We start from the raw sequence: 18,122 nt of genomic DNA, 5'->3' as shown, positions 1-18,122 counted from the left end.
GGATGCAGATCATCAGGTCCTGGGGATTTATTGGCCTTCAGTCCCATTAGTTTCTCCAGCACTATTTTCTTACTAATAATCATTTCCTTTAATTGCTCTTGCTCTTGCTTGGTTCCCTAGCATTTCTGCAATGTTATTTGTGTTCTCTTCCATGAAGACAGAACCAAAGTATTTATTTAATTGTTCTGCCATTTCCTTGTATCCAATTACAAATTCTCCCGTTTCTGTCTGTAAAGGACCTACATTTGTCTTCACTAATCTTTTTCTTTTTACATACTTGTAGAAACATTTGCAGTCGGTTTTTATGTTCCTTGCAAGTTTACTCTCACTATTTTCCCCCTCTTAATCAATCTCTTGGTCCTTTTTTGCTGAATTCTAAACTGCTCCCAATCCTCCGGCTTGCTACTTTTTCTGGGAACTTTGTATAACTCCTCTTTGAATCTAATACTATCCTTCATTTCTTTTGTTAGCTATGGTTGGGCCACTTTCTCTTTTGTGTTTTTACGCCAGAAAGGAATGTATAACTGTTGCAATTCATGCATTTGTTCCTTAAATATTAGCCATTGCCTATCCACCATCATGCCTTTTAATGAACCTTCCCAATCTATCATAGACAATTCATTCCTCATACCTTCGTAGTTTCCTTTGTTTAGATTTTGGATGCTAGTTTCGGATTGGACTACTTCACTTTCCATCTTAATAAAGATTTCAATCATGTTATGGTCACTCTTTACCTAAAGGACCCCGCACAACAAGACTGTTAATTAACCCCTTCCCATTACATAATACCCAATCTAGGATAGCCTGTTCCCTAGTAGGCTCCTCAACATACTGGTCTAAAAAAACCATCTCATACACACTCCTGGAATTCATCTTCAACAGTATTATTACTAATTTGGTTTGGCCAGTCTATATGTAGATTAAAGTCACCTATGATTAGTGTAGTACCTGTTATATATGTAAACTTGTATATACCTTGTACAGCCACCAGAGGGCTCATCCCCTGGAGTCCCAAGGGATCCCACAATCCTTTGGGAGCACAGGTACTTAAGGAGGCCTCACAGGCTAGAGAGGCACTTTGGAGACCTGCAATAAAAGACTAAGATCACACTTTACTTTGAGCTCACAGTATCCAGTCAGACTCTTTATTCATACATAACAACTGGCGACGAGATATAGATGACGAACCCAACGATGCAGAGAACAGCGAGCATCCTGGAGAAATTCTCGGAGGGAGATGATTGGGAAACCTTCGTGGAGTGATTCGACCAATACTTCGTGGCCAACGAGCTGGAAGGAGAAGTGAACACTGCCAAATGAAGGCCGATTCTCCTCACTGTCTGCAGAGCACCAACATCTGTCCTCATGAAAAATCTGCTTGCTCCAGCGAAACCCACAGAGAAATTGTACGATGATTTGTGCACACTGGTCCGGGAGCATCTGAACCCGAAGAAAAGCGTTCTGATGGCGAGATACCGGTTGTACACCTACAAAAGGTCTGAAGGCCAGGAAATGGTGAGTTATATCGCCGAGCTAAGACACCTTGCAGGACATTGTGTATTTGAAGGACATTTGGAGCACATGCTCAGAGACTTTTTCATACTTGGCATTGGCCATGAAACCATACTTCTCAAACTTTTGACTGTAGAGACCCCAACCTTGAGTAAAGCCATAGCAGGGTGTTCATTGCTACCACTGACAATACTAAGCAAATCTCTCAGCACACGAGTGCTGCTACAAGTACTGTGAACAAAGTGATGATGTTTTCAAATCGCAAAGTCCAAGGCAGGCCCCACATGCCTGCAGCTGCACGTCCACAGATGTCTCAGAATCCACCATCAAGGGTGATGAATGCAAGGCCATTAACACCTTGTTGGCGCTGTGGGGGTGATCATCATTTCCATTCATGCCGATTCAAAGGATACGTTTGCAAGGGCTGTGAAACAATGGGACACCTCCAAGATATGTGCAGGCGAGCTGCAAACCCTGTTAATCCTGCAAATCACCATGTTGCAGAGGAGGACAGATCCATGGTGGATCATGATGAACCAGAGCCTCAGACCGAGGAGGCAGAGGTACATAGGGTGTACACATTTACCACAAGGTGTCCCCCGATAATGCTGAAGGTTGAATTAAATGGACACCTGGTGTCAATGGAGCTGGACACGGGCACGAGCCAGTCCATTATGAGCAAAAAGACTTTCAAAAAATTGTGGTGCAGCAAGGCCTGAAGGCCAGTCTTGACTCCCATTCGCACGAAACTGAGAACTTACACAAAGGAACTGATTCCCGTAATTGGCAGTGCTACTGTAAAGATCTCCTATGATGAAGCGATGCACAAGCTACCACTCTGGGTGGTACCGGGCGATGGTCCCACGCTGTTCGGCAGGAGCTGGCTGGGAAAGATATGCTGGAACTGGGATGACGTCCGAGCGCTCTCGTCCGCTAACGACACTTCGTGTGCGCAGGTCTTAAACAAGTTACCTTCGCTGTTCGAACCAGGCATCAGGAAGTTCCAAGGAGCAAAAGTGCAGATCCACCAAATTCCAGGGCACGACGCATCCATCACAAGGCGAGAGCAGTACCGTACATGATGAGAGAAAGGATAGAGATCAAGCTAGACCAGCATCAAAGAGAGAGCATCATTTTGCCAATCGAATTCAACAAGTGAGCCAGCCCGATTGTTCCAGTCCTCAAGGGAGACGGCACCATCAGAATCTGTGGTGATTACAAAGTAACTATCAATTGTTTTTCCCTGCAGGATCAATACCCACTACCAAAGGCTGATGACCTTTTTGGTACGCTGGCGGGAGGAAAGACATTTACGAAGCTGGACTTGACCTCGGCCTACATGACACAGGAGCTGGAGGAATCATCAAAGGGCCTCACCTGCATCAACACATACAAAGGTCTCTTCATTTATAACAGTTGTCCATTTGTAATTCGATCAGCCGCGGCGATATTCCAGAGAAACATGGGAAGCCTACTGAAGTCACTCCCGCACATGGTGGTCTTCCAGGACGACATCTTGGTTACAGGTCGGGATACAGTCGAGCATCTGCAGAACCTGGAGGAGGTTTTTAGTCGTCTCAACTGCATGGGGCTCAGGTTAAAATGCTCGAAGTGCGTTTTCCTGGCGCCTGAAGTGAAGTTCCTGGGGAGAAGAATCGCGCCGGACGGCATCAGGCCCACCGATTCAAAGACGGAGGCAATCGAGAATGCACCGAGGCCACAGAACGTGATGGAGCTGCGGTCGTTTCTAGGACTCCTGAACTACTTTGATAATTTCTTACCGGGTCTCAGCACACTGTTAGAACCACTGCAAGCCTTACTGCGTAAAGGAGACAAATGGGTTTGGGGCAAAAGCCAAGAAAATGCCTTTGTAAAAGCTAAAAAATTGTTATGCTCAAACAAATTGCTTGTGTTGTATGATCCATGTAAGCGTTTGGTACTAGCATGTGATGCGTCATCGTACAGTGTCGGGTGTGTATTGCAACAAGCTAATGAATCTGGGAAATTGCAACCGGTTACTTATGCATCCAGCAGTCTGTCTAAGGCTGAAAGAGCCTACAGCATGATTGAAAAAGAAGCGTTAGCATGTGTCTATGAGGTATAGAAAATGCATCAATATCTGTTTGGGCTAAAATTTGAATTGAAAACTGACCATAAGCCACTAATATCCCTGTTTTCCGAGAGTAAGGGGATAAATACGAATGCATCGGCTCGCATCCAGAGAGGGGCGCTCATGTTGTCCGCATACAATTATGCTATCCACCACAAGCCAGGCACAGAAAACTGTGCCGATGCTCTCAGTAGGCTGCCATTGCCCACCACGGGGGTGGAAATGACGCAGCCCACAGATTTAGTCATGGTTATGGAAGCATTTGAGAGTGAGCAATCACCCATCACAGCCCGACAGATTAGACTTAGACGAACCAGAACCTATTACTGTCCCGAGTAAAAAATTGTGTGCTTCACAGGAGCTGGTCCAGTGTCGCATTAGAAAAGCAGGAAGAGATAAAGCCGTACCAGCGGTGCAAAGATGAAATGTCTTTTCAGGCAGACTGTCTTCTGTGGGGCAATTGGGTAGTGGTCCCCAAGAAGGGCAGGGACATTTTCATCAGTGACCTCCACAGTATTCACCCAGGCATCGTAATGATGAAAGCAATAGCCAGATCCCACATGTGGTGGCCCGGTATTGATGCGGACCTAGGGTTCTGCGTGCACAGATGTAACACATGCTCACCATTAAGCAATGCACCCAGAGAGGCGCCACTAAGCTTATGGTCTTGGTCCTCCAAAGCGTGGTCCAGAATCCATGTCGACTATGCAGGCCCGTTTTTGGGTAAAATGTTCCTTGTGGTTGTAGATGTATACTCCAAATGGATTGAATGTGAGATAATGTTGGCAAGCACGTCCACTGCCACCACTGAAAGCTTGTGGGCCATGTTTGCCACGCACGGACTACCTGATGTCCTGTGAGCGACAATGGGCCATGTTTTACCAGTGCTGAGTTCAAAGAGTTCATGACCCGTAACGGGATCAAACATGTTACATCTGCCTCGTTCAAACCAACATCCGATGGTCAGGCAGAGAGAGCAGTGCAAACTATCAAGCAGGGCTTGAAGAGGGTAACTGAAGGCTCACTGCAGAGTCGCCTATCCCAAGTCCTGCTTAGCTACCGCACGAGACCCCACTCGCTCACTGGGATTCCACCTGTTGAACTGCTCATGAAAAGGGCACTTAAGACAAGGCTCTCATTAGTTCACCCTGATCTACATAAACAGGTAGAGAGCAGGCAGCTTCAACAAAATACATATCATGATAGCACAAATGTGTCACGTGAAATTGAAATCAATGATCCTGTATTTGTGTTGACTTATGGACAAGGTCCCAAGTGGCTTCCCGGCACTGTCGTGGCCAAAGAGGGGAGCAGGGTGTTTCGGGTCAAACTTTCAAATGGACTCATTGACCGGAAACACTTAGACCAAATCTTGGACCCTACCTTCTTTGACCCCCCAACATACACATCAGTGCAACCGACACCGCGATTGACCACGAAGCAGAACCCATCACCCGCAGCAGCCCAGCAGGACTCACCACACCAGGCAGCCCAGTAAGGCCAGCTGCACAGCAGGCCAGCGAGGGCCCAACAAACGATTCACCAAAACCAGCTTTTGCACCAAGACGATCAACCAGGGAAAGTAAGGCCCCAGATCGACTCACCTAGTAAATAGTTACACTGTTGACTTTTGTGGGGCGGGGGGGGGCGGGGAGTGTTGTTATATATGTAAACTTGTATATACCTTGTACAGCCACCAGAGGGCTCATCCCCTGGAGTCCCAAAGGATCCCACAATCCTTTGGGAGCACAGGTACTTAAGGAGGCATCACAGGCTGGAGAGGCACTCTGGAGACCTGCAATAAAAGACTACGGTCACACTTTACTTTGAGCTCACAGTGTTCAGTCTGACTCTTTATTCATATATAACAGTAATCTTGTTGCATGCATCTCTAATTTCCTGTTTGATGCCATCTACTACTGTTTGGAGGCCTATAGACAACTCCCACCAATGTTTTCTGCCCCTTGGTGCTCCTTAGCTCCACCCAGACCGATTCTACATCTTGATTATCTGAGCCAATGTCCTTTCTCACTATTGCTCTGATTTCATCCTTTACTAACAACGCCTCATCACCCGCTTTTCCTTTTTGCCTGTCTTTCCTAAATATCGAATATCCTTCGATATTCAGTTCCCAACCCTGGTCACCCTGCAATCATGTCTCCGTAATTGTAATTATATCGTATCTGTTCACATCTATTTGCGCTGTTAATTCATCTACCTCATTACAGATGCTTTGTAGATTCCGATACAATGCTGTTGGATTTGTCTTTTTAACATTATTAGACATCTTAACATTTTGTACTATAGCCCTATTTGTCTTATTACTATTTTTTCTTACCTGGACCCTATTTGTTAGTGCACTCTTTTGTTTGTATGCTCTGTCCCTTCCTGACATAATCTGGTTATCCTTACCACAATCACTTTCCTGCATTCCTTCCTTTTCTTTTCTCATTAGCATTCTAGATTTCTCTCCACTGTGACCATCCTCCCTTCCCCCCCTTTTTAGCTTAAAGCCCTGTCTACCTCCCTAGTTATTCGGTTCGCTAGAATTCTGGTCCCAGCATAGATCAGCTGTAGTCCGTCCCCACGGAACAACTCTCTCTTTCCCGACTATTGGTGCCAGTGCCCCACGAATCAAAACCCACTTCTCCCACACCAACCTCCGAGCCACCCATTCATCTCCCTGATTCTATTGACCCTATGCCAATTTGCTCGTGGCTCAGGTAATAGTGCAGAGATTATTACCTTTGTAGTTCTGCTTTTCAATTTAGTCCTAAGCTGTTGAAACTCTCTCAGCAGAACCTCTTTCTTAGTCCTACCTATGTCATTGGTACCGATGTGTACAACGACAACTGGAACTTTCCCCTCCCACTCCAATTTCTTCTCCAGCCCAGAGGAGATGCCCTTTACCCTGGCAGCCTTCGGGACGCACGCTCTCAGCTGCAGAGAACCCTATCTATCCCCCTAATTAGATTGTCCCCTAAAACCATCTGCAGATAAGGAGGGGCGAGGCAATGGAGGGATGTGAAAATAAGGATGCAAATTTTGAAATCGAGGCATTGCTTAACCGGAAGCCAATGTAGGTCAGCGAGCACAGGGGTGATGGATGAGCGGGACTTGGTGCGAGTTAGGACATGGGCAGCTGAGTTTTGGATCACCTCTAGTTTATGTAGGCTAGAATGTGGGAGGCCAGCCAGGAGTGCGTTGGAATAGTTAAGCCTAAATAAGTTTAACACAGACATATCCTTGAAACAGGAAAACCTGTAAGTTTCAAAAAAAGCGATGTGGGATTTCTGTTATGATCTTGTTGTAATCAGAGTACTGTCAGTTAGTAATTCTTATCGGTGTAGGCAAGGTTATGATATTTTGTCAGTGATACTTAGAAAATTGTGGTGTTGCTGGTGGTTCAGGTTTAAGTGAGTCGAGTTAACTTTACAGAAGAACAGAAAAGAAAGTCAAAAGCCATTTATTGTGTTCCTAACACAGATGAGGCTGCACACAGGGAGGTTAAAGTAACAGTGACCTCAGACTTTAATAAGACACTCCAGAGTGAGGAACAGGCCTTAGGGGCCGGCTTATATACAGTGCTCCTAAGGGATGCTGGGATCCCTTGGGACTTCAGGGGATGAGCTCCCTGGTGGCAGAACATGGGAGTGCATGCTTTACAGATACACAACACCATTCAATTCAATGCTCTAATATTGCAACACGCCCAGTCTAGTATCCAGCTGCATTTAATAAACATTACTGACGCTTTTGGCTCTAATATCTTTCCTTGCACATTGTTCTAAATGTTTATCATTCTATGGGTCGAGAATCTTTTTTCTAACATCCTTGGTTGTGTTCATGCATCCATTCCTTATCTAGCAAGGTCCTTTGCCCAACATCCTTCCAGAATACACATCCGAGAGATTTAAAAAACAAACTTAAGGATAAAAATGCAAACCATCTTGATTGCAGTATTACCTTGAACCTGAAGCAAATAAAAATGTATATGAAGAAAATCAATGATAAAAGATGTGTCTGAAAGAGTCAAAGCTAGTAATTGTGGCCCCCGTGATGAGGTAAGGGCATTACTAACCTAGGCCCTCAAGGTGGAAAATGTTGACAAAACATTTCCTGGAAATGACTCCCCAGATGATGGAGTTATTATAGAGCAGAAGCTCATGGAATATGATCCTTTAGCAAAGGGTCTTGTGGCCTCTTCTAATAATGCTTTGTGCTGCCTTTACTGCCAGAACAATACACTTAGATAAACTATACTAGAACAATGGGGCATAATCACACGATAAGGGGTAGGCCATTTAAGACTAAGATGAAGAGGAATTTCTTCACTCAGCGGGTTGGAACTCTTTGGAATTCTCTGTCCCAGAGAGCTATGGATGTTGAGTAGTTGAGTATATTCAAGGCTGAGATCAATACATTTTTGGACTCTAGGGGAATCGAGGGATATGGGGATTGGGCAGGAAAGTGAGTTGAGGTCGATGATCAGCCGTGATCTCATTGAATGGTGGAGCAGCCATATGGCCTAATCCTGCACCTATATGGCTTTGAGTTAATTGAGCAATGTGGACACATAACTGTTTATTATCATACAGGTATTCCTCACACATCATTCGAACTTATACAACCCTTGATTGGTTCTGGAGGATGATATGGTTTTTACTTGACCTCATAGGTACTCCCCCCAATATGGCCTTCCCAGCTCCTGCCCGATATAAAGGCCCAGACCCTGCATTAAAGCTCAGTTTTTTTTACTTAAGTTTTCAGAACGTTCTCTACGCTCTCAGATTTATTTTTATTTGACTTCAAGAGCCGGGTCCTGCAGTTCATAACACGCTTTTAGAAGGATGTCTATCGTTTTTAGCTTTTTTATGTGCTTACTTGTTATACTGTTATATGTTTCACTTCCAGTTAATTCTTCATATGCAAGCTCAGCAGAGGCTGGTTCCTCCTTGCCTTCTATGCCTTTTTGGACATAGAATGTACTGTTCTCACAGTCTGCTTTGATGCACTATCTCCTTGTGAGTACAACAGACTTAATACGTAAAGCAACGAATGTCTGATATTCTGGGACAAACCATGTAGCGGGTTGGGAGTACTATATAGACAGCTCAGTGGTGGATGTCTACCTCACAATGGAGTTTAATCGCCTGGACTGAAGACATATAAAAAAAACCTAGAGCTTGATACTCAGGTTTTGAGCAAAGACACAGGGGGAGAAATTCGGTTACATCTCTGTTGTGGCGTTGGATATATTCAAGGGGGAGTTAGATGTGGCCCTTATGGCTAAAGTGATCCAGGGGTATGGGGAGAAAGCAGGAAAGGAGTATTGAGGTGAATGATCAGCCATGATCTTATTGAATGGTGGTACAGGCTCGAAGGGCCAAATGGCCTACTCCTGCACCTATTTTCTATGTTTCTATGTTTCTATGTTAATGAAGGCAGAGCGAGGAATTTTAGCGCCCTGAAAAGGTTTCTGCCTCCCGCCCAGAAATTCGTCAGAATGGGTTGAAGAGCTGATGGGGGCACTAATTCAGCCGCAGCACACCAGACCTGGGGTTGCTAACAAAAGTTTGATCAGCACATTTTACGGACCCATTGTGCATGCACGGAACTCAGAATCAGATCCCGGGAAAAGCCGACTCTTAAAGGTGCGGCATAGTAATGCACCCATTAAAGTTTGCAAAGTCGCTTGTTTGCAGGCTGCACTGTTATGTCTGTCTGCTGCTGCAAACTCGGAGGCTCATGCACCGTGCTGTGTGTAAACGTTGCACTGACTATAACCTCCGAGGGATGCACTTCCTCATCCCTTTAAGTAGCCACCAGTTAACGACTCTGCAAGCCTGTTTTCCCAGACGTTGTTATTGGCGGGCACTCAATGAGGCACATGTACCGAATTTACCGACCGGGGCGCAAGTGTGTGCATTGCGCCAGGAATACCTCATGATCGGAGTGGTCGTCAGTAGCCAGGCGCTAATGGTTTGTGCCCCCGTTGAGCTTATAATGAATTTTGTGTCGGAGCGCTAAAAGCTGCGCACCCAGTCGTTAAGCTCTAACATTCGCATTAATGCCCCCTCTGGCTGTTAACTGAGGCTATAGACAACCGAAAATCCAGCCCGCAGTGTTATATACAAAGGACAATATCATTTCTATTCAGATGAAATTGAGTTTTTTTAAAATTCAGATTAAATATTCCCTTTATAATTCTGACAGCAAGATTAATGCTCACGTCGTTATTAATATATAAATTGTCTAACAAACAGGTCGCACTGTGAGATGTCCCGCTCCAGAAAATTTGGGACATTTATGAATTCAATGGACGACACGATCGCAGAAGATTGGGACTCCTAGCATCATCTCTTGATTCCACGGTGGAGTGAGACTGACCATCCTTGCCAGACTGGGTTAGTGGAGATGGCTAACTTGAATTCTTAATATATCTTAGACAAAAGGGGTAGATGTTGGTAAAATTGGAGTTGGAAGTGGAATACCGTATTGGAACTGCTCTTAAACTAATGAGGAGAGATGCTTCCTTCAATGTGGCTTTGCAATTTCGAACTCAGTTCTTTTTGTGATTCAATATAAACCATATTGGCAGGAGCATGCATAGAAAGCAAGTAATCTCAAAGCCTCATGACCTAAATCTTTCCAATTGATTCCTTTCTTTTGGCCTATTTAAACACAGTTATGGTTTAGAAAATGGCCAATTTTTTACACATCAAATATGTAATGCACCATAATGATGGTCTCCATCTATTGAAAACTGCTCCTTCTGAATTTGAGCTTTTTCTCAATAGTAATGAAACTGGGAGAAAATTTTGTCACATTTTGTTATTTTGTAATTGATCAGCAAGATAACATCTGGAGAAGGACTCGGCAGACATTTGCTAGGTATGTGGATTCAGTGAAATAGAGATCTATCTACAGCAGCCTTCGGCAAACTACCTGCAACGTCAGGTTATTCATTTTAAAGTCTTGAATACGTTTTGTAGCCGGTGGACTAATTTGTTCTGTTGTTGGTGATATATCACCTTCGGAAGGAATGTCTTTAATTAAAGTTTGAGTTCAGCATGTTCCCCTGATTGTTGAGTGAGTTTATCCAGACATCAGATGAGCCATACAGATCAGGAAGGTTCTCCGTTTGATTCCCGGTTTATACCGATTCAGGTGATCTCAGTCTGGATGACAGTAGGGAGCACTGCATTGGGCCTCATTGGTTAGGGCATGGAAAAACAACTAGGGTTCCCAGTCCTAATTATTACTCGATATTGGATTGGTTGTGGATATTGGGCGTGGGCAAGATGAAGCTCGACTGTGATGCCCACCAGAGTCAAATAGCATCTGCCTATCACACATGAATAAGGACCAGTTGGGTCAGATACTGGAGACTCAATGGTGCCCATGGAACTGCACTTCAGCAACACCTTCAGGAGAGGCGAAGGTTGGCAAGGGAGGAAAGAAATCCCCGACTTTAAAAGGGAGAAGGAACGGTTCACATGATCCTCAAAGTGGACGGTGCACCTGGAGATGTCACTCTTCTTTGAGGAATATCAAGTGAAGTGTGCGGTAGCGTAGTCGTTATGTTTCTGGATTGGTAGCCTAAAGCCCCGGACTAATAATCCAAAGAGAAGATGAGTTCAGAATCCCATCATGGCAGTTTGAGAATTTGAATTCAGTTTGTTTTTTAAGTCAGTGAAAGCTGTTGGTTTGTTGAATAAACCCGACTGATTTACTCACGTCCTTCAGGGGAGGAAACTTGCCGTTCCTACACAGCCTGGCCTATATGTGATTACAGCTCCACACCAATCACTCTGAACTGCCCTCTGAAGCGGCTAAGGAAGCACGCAGCTGTAGGAAACTTTCAAGAAGAAGGCCCACCACCCTCTTAGGGCAACTAGGGGAGAGCAATAAATGCTAACCATGCGAGCAATCTGAAGAATAATTTTTTTTTAAGTATCATGGAATTTTTATACATATACCTAAACAGGCAGAGGAGGCCTCGAAAGATGAAAGATGCCACTTCTAACACTGCAGCACTCCCTCAGTACCTCACTGAAATGGCAGTCTGGGTGATATGATCATGTCTCTGGATCGGGGTTTGAATCCGCGTCCCTCTGACCCCGAGGTGCGAGTGTTACTACTGAACCAAGCTCACAACTGACTGAATTTGAGACTTGTAATTTCTGACCCAGTGGATAGCACCCTCGCCTCTGAGTCGGAAGGTTGTGGGTTCAAATCTCACTCCAGGGACTTGAGCACATAAATCTAGTCTGACATTCCAGTACAGTGCTGATGGAGTGTTGTACTGTCGGAGGGTGCCGACTTTCAGAGGAGATGTTAAACCGAGGCCCTGTCTGCTCTCTCGGTGTGGATGTAAACGATCCCATGGTACTATTTCGAAGAAGAGCAGGGGAATTATCCCCGGTGTCCTGGCTATTATTTATCCCTCAATCAACATAACAAAAACAGGTTATCTGGTCATTATCACATTGCTGTTTGTGGGAGCTTGCTGTGCGCAAATTGGCTGCCGGGTTTCCCACATTACAACAGTGACTACACTCCAAAAGTACTTCATTGGCTGTAAAGTGCTTTGAGACGTCAGGTGGTCGTGAAAGGCGCTATATAAATCCAAGTCTTTCTTTCTTTATGGTGAGCAAGGAGAGAGATTTGCATTTAAAATAGTGGTCACTATTTCAACCACCATTGATCCTCAAGAATTGACTGAGGGAACCCTATCTGATTATTCATTCGTGAAATGAGGTGCTGTATTGATGGTTACTTATGGCGCTGTAGAGTATGATAGTTGAGATGCATCATTATAGTTCCTTTTGTATTATCAAACTGTGTTGCATGCTCATACTGTTTACTATCTTATTGCATTGTCCTTGAATATTTTTCAATGAACAAAAGAGAAGGAGAGAGATAGTGCAGTGATGCGTTGCTTGATGTGTCGAGATAATCACTTCACTATTGCATCTGCCAATAAGTAAAATGAATAGTCTGAAAATTGATACAAAAGACAAGAAAATAATCCATGTATTGGATCATAGAGGGTGTTCGGTGCAATAACTGCATATTTTACAGTATGAGTGAGCTGGATTGATGACAGAAACCCTGAATATATATGGCAGGGAAAGTCGCTATCAGGGAGTTCAGTCAAAAAAAGCAGGAAGATCACTTTAAAGTTCAAGGCCCACAATGTTCCCCAGTGAGTCCAGCCTTCTCGGAACAGCACGTAACTTCTTTAGGCTGACCGGCAAATGGCAAGTTGACCCAATTGATAGAAAGGTGCTCAAATATCACAGCCTTTTCTGTCAAATCCAAGAGCAGGTTAGCCAAATCATAAGTTATGATGAAAGGCAGGAGAGAGTGCACATTTAAAAGTGTTGATGTTAGAATAAAAATGGAGAAATTAATCTTTTATAATTCTCACATTCACTTCTGTGACTGGTAATTGAAACATCATGGTGCTACACTGGCATCCCTCTCACAAGGCAGAACCCAAGCCTAAAATATATATCTTCTGTGATGGTCATTCATCATTGAGTCATAAAATAAAGATGTGTTAATATCTGCCAGAATGTGAAGTAGTATTTTCAAATGAGATACACTTCTAAAGATAATAAAACAGACCATTGCGCTGTTCATATTTTAACTCTTGTCAGACCATTTTTCGTGCATTTTCTTCTGTCATTTTCTCCTCTTGCAGGCGATCTGTAACTCCTCCTAGCTATTCCATTCTGAGAGGTTTAAACTTACCTTTCGCAGATAAAGATTCACATCCTCTTAAGCTGAACCAAAAGCTAACATTGAATTTTATCTGGGGAGTGAAATTCAAAATGGCAAGGATTTTCCTGATGGTGCAGGTGACATAAGAAGCATTGGTAAGAGCACGTTGCCTTGTGTCCTCAGTGTAGATGCTCCTGCTCTATTAGCCTGGTCCCTCCTACATAACTATTTTTGACTAGGTTGTAACAGGTACTTTAGTCTAAACTACCAGGGGATTGCAGAACCATCCCCGCTGTGATCAACATCCCCAGCATCAAAGCATTGACCATACTCGATCAGCTCCAATCAACGGGCCACATCGTCCGCATGCCCAATTAAACTAGACTCCCAAAAGAAGCGCTCTACTCAGAGCTCCGACACAAAACAAGCGACTCCCAGGTAGGCAGAGGAAACGCTTCAAGGACACCCTTAAAGCCTCCTGGAAAAAGTGCAACATCCCCACCTGGGAATCCCTGGCCCAAAACTGCTCAAAGTGGAGGAGAAGCATCCGGGAAGGCGCTGAAACCTCGAGTCTCTTTACCGGGAACATGCAGAAGCCAAGCGTAAACAGCGGAAGGAGAGCACGACAACCCAAGTACCCCACCCACCCGTCCCTCCAACCACAGTCTGCCCCACAGGTGACAGAGACTGTAGGTCCCGCAGTGGTCTCATCAGTCACCTGAGAACTCATATTAGCGTGGAAGCAAGTCATCCTCGACTCCGAGGGACTGCCCATGAAGAGAAGAAGATCATATTGCCCCACATCAATGATTTGGATGAAGGAATTGAATGTAATATCTCCAAGTTTGCAGATGACACTAAACTGGGTGGTGGTGTGAGCTGTGAGGGGGACGCTAGGAGGCTGCAGGGTGACTTAGACAGGTTAGGTGAGTGGGCAAATGCATGGCAGATGCAGTATAATGTGGATAAATGTGAGGTTATGCACTTTGGGGGCAAAAATGCGAAGACAGAATATTATCTGAATGGCGGCAGATTAGGAAAAGGGGAGGTGCAATGAGACCTGGGTGTCATGGTACATCAGTCATTGAAAGTTGGCATACAGCAGGCGGTGAAGAAGGCAAATGGCATGTTGGTCTTCATAGCTAGGGGATTTGAGTATAGGAGCAGGGAGGTCTTACTGCAGTTGTACAGGGCCTTGGTGAGGCCTCACCTGGAATATTGTGTTCAGTTTTGGTCTCCTAATCTGAGGAAGGACGTACTTGCTATTGAGGGAGTGCAGCGAAGGTTCACGAGACTGATTCCCGAGATGGCTGGACTGACATATGAGGAGAGACTGGATCAACTGGATCAATTGGAGTTTAGAAGGATGAGAGGGGATCTCATGGAAACATATAAGATTCTGACGGGACTGGACAGCTTAGATGCGGGTAGAATGTCTCCAATGTTGGGGAAGTCCAGCACCAGGGGACACATTCTTAGGATAAGGGGTAGGCCATTTAGGACTGAGATTAGGAGAAACTCCTTCACTCAGAGAGTTGTTAACCTGTGGAATTCTCTACCGCAGAGAGTTGTTGATGCCAGTTCACTGGATATATACAAGAGGGAGTTAGATATGGCCCTTACGGCTAAAGGGATCAAGGGGTATGGAGAGAAAGCAGGAAAGGGGTACCGAGTGAATGATCAGCGATGATCTTATTGAATGGTGGTGCAGGCTCGAAGGGCCGAATGGCCCACTCCTGCACCTATTTTCTATGTTTTCTATGTTTGCTATGCCCATTCCCAGTAGAATTGAAGGATTTTTTTTTAACAAAATGGGGAAAAAAGGCAGTCTTTGGCAGCACTACGAAGATTCAAATATTTCCCACTGTACTAACAGATGTCAAACAAACTAAATAAAGTAAATATCTTTATAATACAGTAGAATCTATTTATATATTGAAGTTGAAAGGGCTGCCAAAAACTTCAATGTATCAAGATTTTGATATATTAAAGTTTCTGCTGTTGACTTTCCAGCTGGTCTGTTACAGACGTACCAGCACTGTGAGCATTGGCCTATTGTCCCAGTTTAAGTGTACAGTAGGTCCCCTCCACCTTCATTATTGTCCAGTGGCAGTTTGCCGCTCTCCTACTCTTCTCACTCTGACCCCCACAGTCAGAACACGGAATATTGGTTGGCGAGCAGGGGCAGCATTCGGACCTGAAACTTCCGAAACACTGAGCCTCAGAAATACTGGCTGGCACCTCCTTGAGATCATGCTGACTAAGAGTTATTGAAAGGAAAGCAGGCCAGCAGTAGAACTGACATAAGAACATAAGAAATAGACGCAGGAGTAGGCCACATGGCCCCTCGAGCCTGCTCCGCCATTCAATACGATCATGGCTAATCATCGACCTCAACTCCACTTTCCCGCTCAATCTCCATAATCCCTTGATTCCCCTAGACTCCAAAAATCGACATATCTCAGCTTTGAATATATTCAGAGACTCAGCATCCACAGCTCTCTGGGGCAGAGAATTCCAAAGATTCACATCCCTCTGAGTGAAGAAATTCCTCACCTCTGATGAAATGGCCTACCCCTTATCCTGAGACTCTCAGCATCTATCCTGTCAATCCCCTTCAGAATTGTGTATGTTTCAATGAGATCACCTCTCATTCTTCTAAACCCCAGAGAGTGTAGGCCCATTCTACGCAATCTCTCATCATAAGACAGCCCTCTCATCCCAGGAATCAATCTAGTGAACCTTTGTTGCACCGCTGCAAGGCAAGTATATCCTTCCTTAGATAAGGAGACCAAAACTGTGCACAATATAACGGTGTGGTGAATATAATGAATGAATGACATGAATGTAACGGTCTAATGAAGGTGAAGATAGTAAAATGAAGCTTCCCAAATCACTGCTCTGCACCATGGAGACCCTGCATAACATCACTGCACTTCAAAGTAGTTCATTACAAGGGAAATGTTTTGAGATCTTTCTGAAAGACTTGATTAGGTGCTGTGTTAATGCAAGGCTTTCTAGTTCTCTCATTTATTTTGAGGTATTGAGGTTGTACTCTATTCAGCTTGTACTCAACAAAAATAGCTTTACTCGGGGTCAGGATGAGACAAGAACTTTAATATTCGGGGATATTTGAGGTATCAAAGTTGGATATATTGAGATTCCACTGCAAAACGGTCCAAATAGTGACCCTTGAGTTAACAGTGGATCTTTTCCTTCTTATCATTGGTGCTTACCGGTGCTTGTGTGGTGTGTATGCGTGTGTGTAAACAAAAGAACATAAGAAATAGGAGCAGGGGTAGTCCATTAGGCCCCTCGAGCCTGCTCCGCCATTCAATAAGATCATGGCTGATCTGATCATGGACTCAGCTCCACTTCCCTGCCCGCTCCCCATAACCCTTTATTCCCTTATCTCTCAAAAATCTGTCTATCTCCGCCTTAAATATATTCAATGACCCAGCCTCCGCAGCTCTCTGGGGCAGAGAATCCATAGATTTACAACCCTCTGAGAAAAGAAATTCCTCCTCATCTCAGTTTTAAATGGGCGGCCTCTTATTCTGAGACTATGTCCCATGGACAGAGTGAGAGCCTGGGATGTCCTGAGGCTCTCCTGATGGCTCAGTGAATTTTTACAGTCAGAAGCTGAACTATAGCGGGGGCAGGACAATTCCAGATTTGATGCTAAATTTGTGCTTATTTCAACTTGGGCGGTTGAACAGTCACTAGAATTGGCCATAGTGCCCTGGGTTTGGGAGGGGGAAATGCTCATCATTCCTCCTCCCAATCTACATCCAAGGGGCACATTCACGTTCATCGAAGGAGGAAGGGATTACTGGGCTCAAGATTCCATCCCCCCCCCCCACCCCACCATTTAAACTTTCTAGACTAAAAAGGGCGCTGAAAAGTTACCTTCCAATTCTCCCCACTCCTCAGGACATCTTCTGCCTTGGCGTTGTGCAGCACATCCAGTGGGGGGGCGGAGCCAGGTCTCGGCGCTGAAAACAGTGCTGGGACCTCGGCACATGCGCGCTAGAGTGTGCGCGCATGTGCAGTAGCTCCTCGCAGACCGAATCTCTGCAAGCTGTGTGGGAGGGGCCTGAAGCACGCCGCCCCTAGCCCTGGCCGAATGGGCTCTCTCATCGGCGGCCCGTTGCATTCCCTAAGGTAGGAGTTCTATTTTTTGTTTGTTATTTATTGATTGATTCATTGCTTATTACTTTGATCTTGGTGCTTTAGGTACATGATTCCTTCTATTTTTTTATTTGTTAATTAATTGCTTATTACTTTTTATGCTTTGTTTAGTGCTTTGTATGTTTTGATGCTAGGTGCAGGTCCTCTCAACATGCTTGTATTTTTTAATTGTTATTGAATGCTTATTTTTGTGCTTTGATTAGTGCTTGGTGCTTTAAATGTATTTATGCTTCCTTAATGCTGTTGTGAAGGTATTTAGTGCTTTGCAAGGTCCTCTCACTTCCCTCCCCGCCCCTCCCCCCCTCCCATCTCTGGCTACCTGCACTGATTTCTTAGCTCACCGCAAGGTTTTTCTGGGCGGACACAAGTGGCCACATACGCTGGCCTAAGTTAGTTTGGAGTAACTTTTAGCTGTCTAAACTTGCTTAAATGGCCAAAACAGGGGTAAGTGGCTGGTAACGCCCCCTTTTGAAAAAAAAACGAAACTTAAAAAAAAACCTAACTAACTCACTTACACTGGAACAAATTAAATGGGCAGAATTGCGATTTTTAAGATACTCCAAAAAAATCTAGTTGC

The 18,122-nt window shown here is 44.6% G+C and overlaps 1 long non-coding RNA gene across 1 annotated transcript in view; it reads left to right on the top strand.

The window, feature by feature from the left end:
* LOC139228109 (uncharacterized) overlaps positions 1-9,902 on the top strand; it is a 305,918-nt gene extending 296,016 nt beyond the window's left edge. Inside the window, exon 3 of the long non-coding RNA XR_011587501.1 lies at positions 9,889-9,902. This is a non-coding gene — a long non-coding RNA (uncharacterized lncRNA). The remainder of the gene's footprint in view (positions 1-9,888) is intronic.
* The last annotated feature ends 8,220 nt before the right edge of the window (positions 9,903-18,122 follow it).

Source organism: Pristiophorus japonicus, chromosome 17 (genome assembly GCF_044704955.1).
Source record: "Pristiophorus japonicus isolate sPriJap1 chromosome 17, sPriJap1.hap1, whole genome shotgun sequence".
Lineage (NCBI taxonomy): Eukaryota > Metazoa > Chordata > Chondrichthyes > Pristiophoridae > Pristiophorus > Pristiophorus japonicus.
The sequence above is the reverse complement of the archived record's forward strand: the minus strand, read 5'-3'. Positions and strand labels throughout refer to the sequence as shown.